We start from the raw sequence: 8,635 nt of genomic DNA, 5'->3' as shown, positions 1-8,635 counted from the left end.
AACAAGATTTTAATACTTTGTTTAATAATTACACCAGGATGTCGACTGAGTGTAACCCAAGGTTTTAATATTTTGTTATCAATTATACCAAGTGTCCTTGTACATAATTTCACCCCTGTTTTAATTATTCTAGTGGCTATTAATCCATTCTCGTGTCCGGTTAAATGAACGATTATTTGTACATATAAATACCCCGCCCATCGTGTCCGATCGAGTGTAAATGGTTATTTATAGGGACCCCCAATTGTAAATCTTTATAGTAACATTAACAAACTATCATTTAGTTAAACAAATATAAAGCCCATAGTCTAATTTCCACAAGTGTCGTTCTTTTGTTCAAACCCCAATTATGGTACAAAGCCCAATTACCCAATTTTAGTAATTAGCCCAACATCATGATTACTTCGGATTAAATAAGCATAATAATAACTTAGCTACGAGACATTAAATTAAAAAGGTTGAACATAACTTACAATGATTAAAAATAGCGTAGCGTTACACGGACAGAATTTCGACTTACACCCTTACAACATTCGCTAACAAACCCTTATTATTAGGATTAGAATTAAAATTAAAATTAAAATATAAATATAAATATATACGTTTAGATAGATGGATGGATATATATGTTATATTTTGCGATCAGAATTCGTTTGCTTTTATAGGGAGTTTTAGTTTTTGGGGCTCCGCGACTTGCGGCCTTTTCTGCCTTCAAACTCCGCGAGTCGCGGAGTTTGAAATTCCAGCTCACCAACTTTGGAGTCTTTCTTGCCGACGAATTTTTTTATTTATATAATATATAAATAATTATAAGAATTATTTAAATATTATATTATATTTATGTGCATAGTTGACTTGTAATTTTTAGTCCGTTGCGTCGAGCGTTGAGAGTTGACTCTGGTCCCGGTTCCGGATTTTCGAACGTCCTTGCGTACAATTTAATATCTTGTACTTTGCGTTTTGAATCTTGTACTCTTGTAATTTCGAGACGTTTCTTATCAATAATTGGAACCTCTTTGATTGTATTTTGTACTTTTGAGCTTTTTGGTCGTTTGCGTCTTCAATTCGTCGAATCTGTCTTTTGTCTTCACCTTTTATTATCTAAATGAATATCACTTTTAAATAGAACAATTGTAACTAAAAGCTTGTCTTTCTTGAGGAATAATGCTATGAAATATATGTTCGTTTTTAGCATTATCAAATATTCCCACACTTAAGCGTTGCTTGTCCTCAAGCAATATCGTCTTGAAATACTAGAATCACTTATTTATTCTTCACACTTTGTACATCAGTGATTTCTATACGGCGGTATAAACAATGGTAGTAACGATATGGTTTACAGTCCCACATGACTATAAAAATTTAGATCCATTAAGGAAATTGGATCTTTATGAAAACATTTGATCTTTTGAAAATTAAATCTAGTTTTTACCCTAGATAAGTTTTCCGGAATAACCCTTCACCGGTGTTTGCAAAATATTTTTGTGGGTTTGGTGGGTTTCAGATTTGAAAATTTTAGCTCAAAACTTATGGTTTTGTGTCACCCACTCGCTAACCTTGTATTTGGAAAGCAACACGTCCAGTTTACTTGTCCCGTATATTACCTTTCAGTAAACTACCGTCCGGTTGTAAAGGAAAGCGTTGAACAAGCAACTGTTAAGGCAATGTCCCCTGACATGCTTTTAATTATGGTCTATAACGTGTCGGACGCAATTACTATCCTTGGTAGGAGCAATAGTAAAGCTCACCCTTATAATTTTTCGGTCTGGCACAAGGTCCTGTCCTTGACCATGCTATGCAACCACCGTTCTTACGGTTGACACCCGATTTAGTTCAGGTGACCTAATGAATTCCAGGTGAATTCCTAGGATTTTACGTTCAATGGTAATGAACGCATTGAAAATGGGTTTTTAGAAAACAAATCGGTTTGTAATTTTATCAAAATATTTTCTCGTTCAAGCTCGAGTTTAGATATCATTGAATTCCATGAGTTTGTAATTCTCAATCTTTAAGGTCAATCTCAAGGATTGAGTAATATCAGGCTTAAAAGCTGATTTTTGATCTTTTAAGGAGATTATCCTTTCTGGGGATCTGATTCATTAGTCTTATCCAGCTAATTTGCATGGTGCCCCCCCATTGTACGAGATAAATCCTTCTCATGGTTAGGATAATTCTGACCACTTGGCGACCCTGTTTAATGCTGAGGTCCGTGGATTTCCTGCTGATTTTAGTGATGACTTTTCTAGATTTTTCGTCAACCTACAGCTGGTCTGGACGACAACTTCTTGACCTAAATCAAGAAGCGCGTGTCTTTTTCGGAAGACTTTACTTCCTTTTAATGATGGAATTGATTCATCGTGTAGATCCATCTTTCTTACAGTAAATCAGGTAAAAAAATTTTAGTTTAGTCCAAAGCAAAAGTATTTTCAGTTATTTGTACAAAAATATGTGACATATGTTTTGAATAACTTGGAGAATTTTCCCACACTTGACTTTTATTTTCCTTTTTATTGTCCTCTATTCCATTTTAAATGAATTTTAACATTTTGATTTGTTTCTCAATTTATGTCCTTTTCGAGGTAACAATAATTTCGGTGTTAAAACCTAGTTTTATCGTTCATAAATATGTATAAACATGATTTTGAGTTCATTTAATTGAAAATTTTGAAAATTTTTACTAGAATTGGGTAGTCAGTATATAAGACTAGGGCTGTTCTTTATTATCAGAGAGCACTAGATTCTAATACAACTACTGCTTTACTAGTATTTTTAATGGTAACCAAGTGTTTATGATAAAAATTTTAAAATCCGAAAGAATTTAACCCCTTCCCACACTTAAGATCTTGCAATGCCCTCATTTGCAAGAAATCAGTAACAATTTAAATTATTGAGGGTGATTTGTGTGAAAATGATTAAATTTTTACCAAAGTTTCCAAATATATTGGCGTTTGTTTGCTGAATGATAAATGGTGCACATCATTTGTTCATTCCGTCTTGTTGTTATTTCACATATATTTTGCATCTTGTCGTCAAAATTAGTTGCTTTTGCTGAACTTAATGCCAATCTTTGAAAATGCGTTGTTTTACCCTGTTGTGTACATAAGATAAACTGCAAACATATATACATATTTTTGAAGTTTGGTATATTACCCCACATTCAAAAATTATTAAAATCTAAGAATAAAAGTTAGAAAATTATAAAAACTATTACAATATTAACATAAGTATTAAACGTATCAACATTACAAATTACAAAATAAACAAAACTAAGTAGATTAGGGATGATACTGATACCAATAGAGGTTCCATGCATAACCATAGGTACTATAAAATGCTTCGGCTGGGTTATACGTAGGATACGGTGGTTGAATCTCTATAGACCAGGGAGGGAATATGGGCTTTGTAGTAGGAATATAGTTTCTACCTATATGTTGGCAATAAGCTATGATTTGGTTTTGATGAACTTGCCAATCTTCAAATGCTCTATGTCTAGCATTTTCGTACTCCTGTGAAGCTATAAACCTTTGCATTTCTTGCATTTCATTTCCCCCTCCTACATTACCTTGTTGTTGGTTTCTCTCAACCTGTGGATGTCTACCATGGTATTGTACTGCGGCGTTATTTCGCCTCTTCAAAACTTTCGCACCATGGTATACATTTAAACCTATTGTATCGCGGGGTTCTGGTTCTTCAACTAATAATCCCCCCCGACTTATATCCACACCGAGATATTCAGCAATCAAAGTAATAAATATACCACATCCTATTATGCTATGCGGTCTCATCCCCCTAACCATAGCTGATAAATAATAACCCACACAATAAAGTATACTTACAGCGCTTTGTGGGTCTCGAATACACATATGGTAAAACAAATCCTGTTCATTTACCTTTTCCTTGTTCTTACCTCTTTGTGTAATCGAATTAGCTAAAAACCTATGAATTACTCTTAATTCAGCTCTATCTATATTCAAATAAGAGTAATTTTCCCCTTTGAATCGGTGATGGCTTGTCATTTGACTCCATACACCATGTGTATCAAAATTTTCATCTATCTTTCTACCATTTAGTATCAACCCTCTACAATCGGCAGATGCTAACTCCTCAAGCGTATATATACGTAAAGCCTGAGCCATGTCTAGTAAATACATGTGGCGCATCGAACCTCCTAACAAAAATCTAATAAAAGATCGATCGGTTAAACTAGCTACCCGATCATTTAATTCTATACTACACAACAATTCTTCACACCATACTTTATATACAGGTCTACGCATGGTGAATAAACGTACCCAGTCGTTAAAAGTAGAATTACCATACCTCTGTGCAAGTAATTCCCTAATTGGCCCGGCCAATTCTACAGCTTCTAATGGTCCCCATTCTATGACCCTAGGTACCTCAACAACTTTAGCATGAAGAGTATGCAAACCCCTTTGATATTTTGGATAATCTATCCAAAGTTTGTCAAATCTCAGGTTCGGGTGCAAATCTTCCAAGTGCATATCAGAAAATGTCATGACTGGATGAGGTATATCTTGTTTGTAGTAGTTATCCACCTCCTGTTGTTCCGCATTCTCAGCAGGAGCATTGCGAGCTTGGGATGAAGATTCACCCCTTTCAGTCTGCAAAACACATCAAACGCAATTTTTGTGCATCCAAATATGCATTAGTGTCAGCAAAATCATCAATCAAAATAATTACAATGACATGATCAATTTATATCAAACTTAAGCTCATTTTCATATTTTCATCAAATCTACACTTTTTTAAATAAGCATATACGAAAATGTTCGCCAAGTTCATAAGCATTCAACTCAAATAACATGTCAAAATAATCATCACTAGCAATTAAACAAGTTTCAAATGGCATTATCTCTCAAAAATCAAGTTCATGAATTTTTAGACTTGAAAAAGTCCACTTTAATTCTCAAAATCATGTTTAGGCTCAAAGTTTGGATCATTTAACTACCTAAACATGTTACACTACTTAATTTAGCAACAATTCATGACAAAAATCGGCCATAACCTATTTATATCAAAAAGCTCCAAATTTGCTCAAGAACACAAACCCTAGATTACTCAAAATTTGAAGTTTAAGGCTACTAATCATGTTAAATAGCATCAATCTAGGTTATACAAGCATAATACATAAACAATTTAAGCATAATTACACCAAAAAGCATCAAAATCGAATTGGGGAAAAAATTGCTCAAGAACACTAATTTTCGGATTAAATGGTGTTTAGGTGTAGAAATTTACCGTTTTTCTTGAGTAATTCCTTGATAGCATCCTTCTTAACATGCTTTTAGTAAAAGATTTGATGATTAACGGTTAAAAATTGTGATTTTGGGGGTGTTTTTTTGGGTTTTTGCGGCTGTGTTTCGCAGTATTTTTGGTGTGGGGATGTTCAACTGATCAGTTTTTGCGTTTTTATTTTTTTTCTGAGTTTTGGTCCCTCCGCGAGTCGCCGTGTTTGAACCTTCAAACTCCGCGAGTCGCGGAGTTTGTATTTTTTTTTTTTTAACTTATATCTTATACTAATTAAAACAATTAAGTAATTAATTTTAAAATTTTGTTTCCCTTGTTATTTAGGACGAGGTCGTTTCGGATCGATGTCCTAGTCCGTCCCTCGACAAAATTTTAAAATTTGTCTTTTTGTAGCGATTGTTTTAAAAGCTAAGATTTTTGGGTTTTTTTTTTTAATGTTTTGGCATACTTTAATTCAATAAGATTAAAAATAATGATAATAAAAGTTCTCGTCCCTCTCTCGGGTAAAGCAATTTCGATTCAAAGACCTAGTCTTCAACTTACGACGAAGTTTAAAAATCATATTTTTAACTTAATGAGATAAAGTAAATTTTTGTTTTTAAATTCACACCAAACTTAAAATAAAAATACATAAAAATAAAAATTAATATTAAAAATTCACACAAAACTTAAAATTTAAAATGCATAAAAATAAAATTCATATTTTAAAAATTAAAAATTCACACCAAACTTAATTTAAAAATTCATATTATAAATTCACACCAAACTTATATTAATTTTTCAAATATTTACAATTTTAAATATATTGTTTTTACAAAGTTTACAATATTAATTTAAGATTTATATATTAATTTTAAAAACATGGTAAAAATAAAATTAAAAATCTTTTTGACTTTTTATCCCACTTTAATCAATCAAATATTATCAAAAATATGCGCCCCTCTTTTCGGTAAAGTAATTTCGGTTCCAAGACCTAATTTAACTCATGACGAATTTTTGAAATATTTTGGGTTGATTGATTAAAGATATTTATACCTTAAGAATAAACGTTAAATTTCGCAGTGATGTAATAAATTTTTGAATGATATCAATAATTTCGGTCGCCAAACCTAATTTTATTCAATACCAATTTAATACTTTATAGCGAACAAATTAGCGTTTATTATCAAAAGGTTAAAAATAAAAATAAAAAAATAAAAACTGTACAAACATACCTGTGAAATAGATTTCTTAGTTATATGATCTATCCCATTCATAAGATAGTCGGTTTAATTGGTTTTCCATGGCTACATAGGCGTAACCTCGAGCATTCAGTGTTTTTTCTTCTAAACATATGAACGGTCCGTCTCTGCATAAAGTAACAAATTCGGTGTTTGAATAGGTTTGATTATTTGAACATTTACCTCCATGTGACCATTTTCCGCATTTGTGACATCTTTCTAGGTGTCGTGCTCTTCTTTTCGCTGCGGATTTTGATTTTCCTTTACCAAATTGTAACTTATTATCTTCGCATCTGGATTCTTTTCTTACTCCGTCAAATCTTTCTCTGATTACTGATACTATTTCACTCGGAAGTGTGTCATTATTACGTTTAGTGATCAAAGCGTGTAGCATTAGACCATGGTTTAGTTCACAGGCAGTCTTCATTTCCTAAAAAAAAAATAAAAATTCAGAATGGGGGGAGAAGACTAGTTCTTTAGGGTCTGCTAGGGAAAGACCATTCGGGTTCTATTTTCGAGAACTACACGAAAACAGACAATCTAACTCTAACAGAAATACATATTATCCTTTAAAGACTTGATTCTCCCCACACTTAGTTAGCTGTGGTGTCGAAATTGTGATTAACTTCGTTGTCAACTTCCATCGGACCATGTATGTAATGTTTAACTCTGTGACCATTAACTTTAAATTCAATCCCATTTGAATTTATTAATTATATCGTTCCGTATAGAAAAACTCTTTTGACTATGAATGGTCCAGACCATCTTGATTTCAGTTTTCCAGGAAATAGCTTGAATCGTGAATTGAAAAGAAGAACTCTGTCTCCTTCCTTAAATTCTTTTGAACTTCTGATTCTTTTATCATGCCATTTCTTCGTTCTTTCTTTATAGATTAACGAATTTTCGTATGCTTCATGTCTTAATTCTTCTAATTCGTTTAGTTGACTTAATCGTAGACGTCCGGCTTCATGTAAATCAAGATTACATGTCTTCAAAGCCCAAAATGCTTTGTGTTCAATTTCTACTGAAAGATGGCATGCTTTTCCATAAACAAGTCTAAAAGGTGTGGTTCCAATTGGAGTTTTGTAGGCTGTTCTAAAAGCCCAGAGTGCATCCTCCAATTTAATGGACCATTCCTTCGGATTTGATCCTACGGTTTTCTCTAGAATACGTTTTAAAGCTCGGTTGGTATTTTCAACTTGTCCACTTGTTTGTGGATGATATGCGGTGGAGATTTTATGAGTTACTCCATATCTTTTAAGAACTTTCCCAAGTTGATTATTACAGAAATGAGTACCCCGATCACTTATTAAAGCTTTCGGTGTTCCAAACCTTGCAAAAAGACGTTTTAAAAAGTTGACTACAACTCGTGCATCGTTAGTTGGGAGAGCTTGTGCTTCCGCCCATTTAGATACATAATCAATGGCTACGAGTATATATAGATTATTATGAGATTTTGGAAATGGACCCATAAAGTCAATACCCCAAATGTCAAATACTTCACATACTTGGATGACATTTTGTGGCATTTCATCACGTTGACTTATTTTTCCGGCCCTTTGACAAGCATCACAGGATTTGCAAAGAAGGTGTGCGTCTTTGTAAATTGTAGGCCAATAGAATCCAGCATCATAAACTTTTATTGCTGTTAGTTGAGGCCCATAATGCCCTCCTGTTGGTCCTGTGTGACAATGGTTTAATATTTTACTGGCTTCATCTCCGAATATACATCGGCGTATTATTCCATCTGGATAACTTTTAAACAAATGTGGATCTTCCCAGAAATAGTGTTTTATATCACTGAAGAATTTCTTTCGTTTTTGGTACGATAATCCTTTTTCAAGGAATCCACATACTAAGTAGTTTGCATAGTCTGCAAACCATGGTATTTCATTATAATCTATCTTCAATAGATATTCATCAGGAAAGTTGTCTTGTATGGCTGATTCATTTAGAACTTCTAATTCGGGATTTTCAAGACGAGAAAGATGATCAGCGGCGAGATTTTCTGCTCCTCTTTTATCTCGGATTTCAATATCAAACTCTTGTAAGAGTAAGATCCAACGGATTAATCTTGGTTTAGCATCATGTTTTGAAAATAGGTATCTAAGAGCAGAATGGTCGGTATAGACCATCGTTTTTGCTAG

Source organism: Rutidosis leptorrhynchoides, chromosome 10 (genome assembly GCF_046630445.1).
Source record: "Rutidosis leptorrhynchoides isolate AG116_Rl617_1_P2 chromosome 10, CSIRO_AGI_Rlap_v1, whole genome shotgun sequence".
Classification (NCBI taxonomy): Eukaryota; Viridiplantae; Streptophyta; class Magnoliopsida; order Asterales; family Asteraceae; genus Rutidosis; species Rutidosis leptorrhynchoides.
This window is presented reverse-complemented; position numbering follows the sequence as displayed.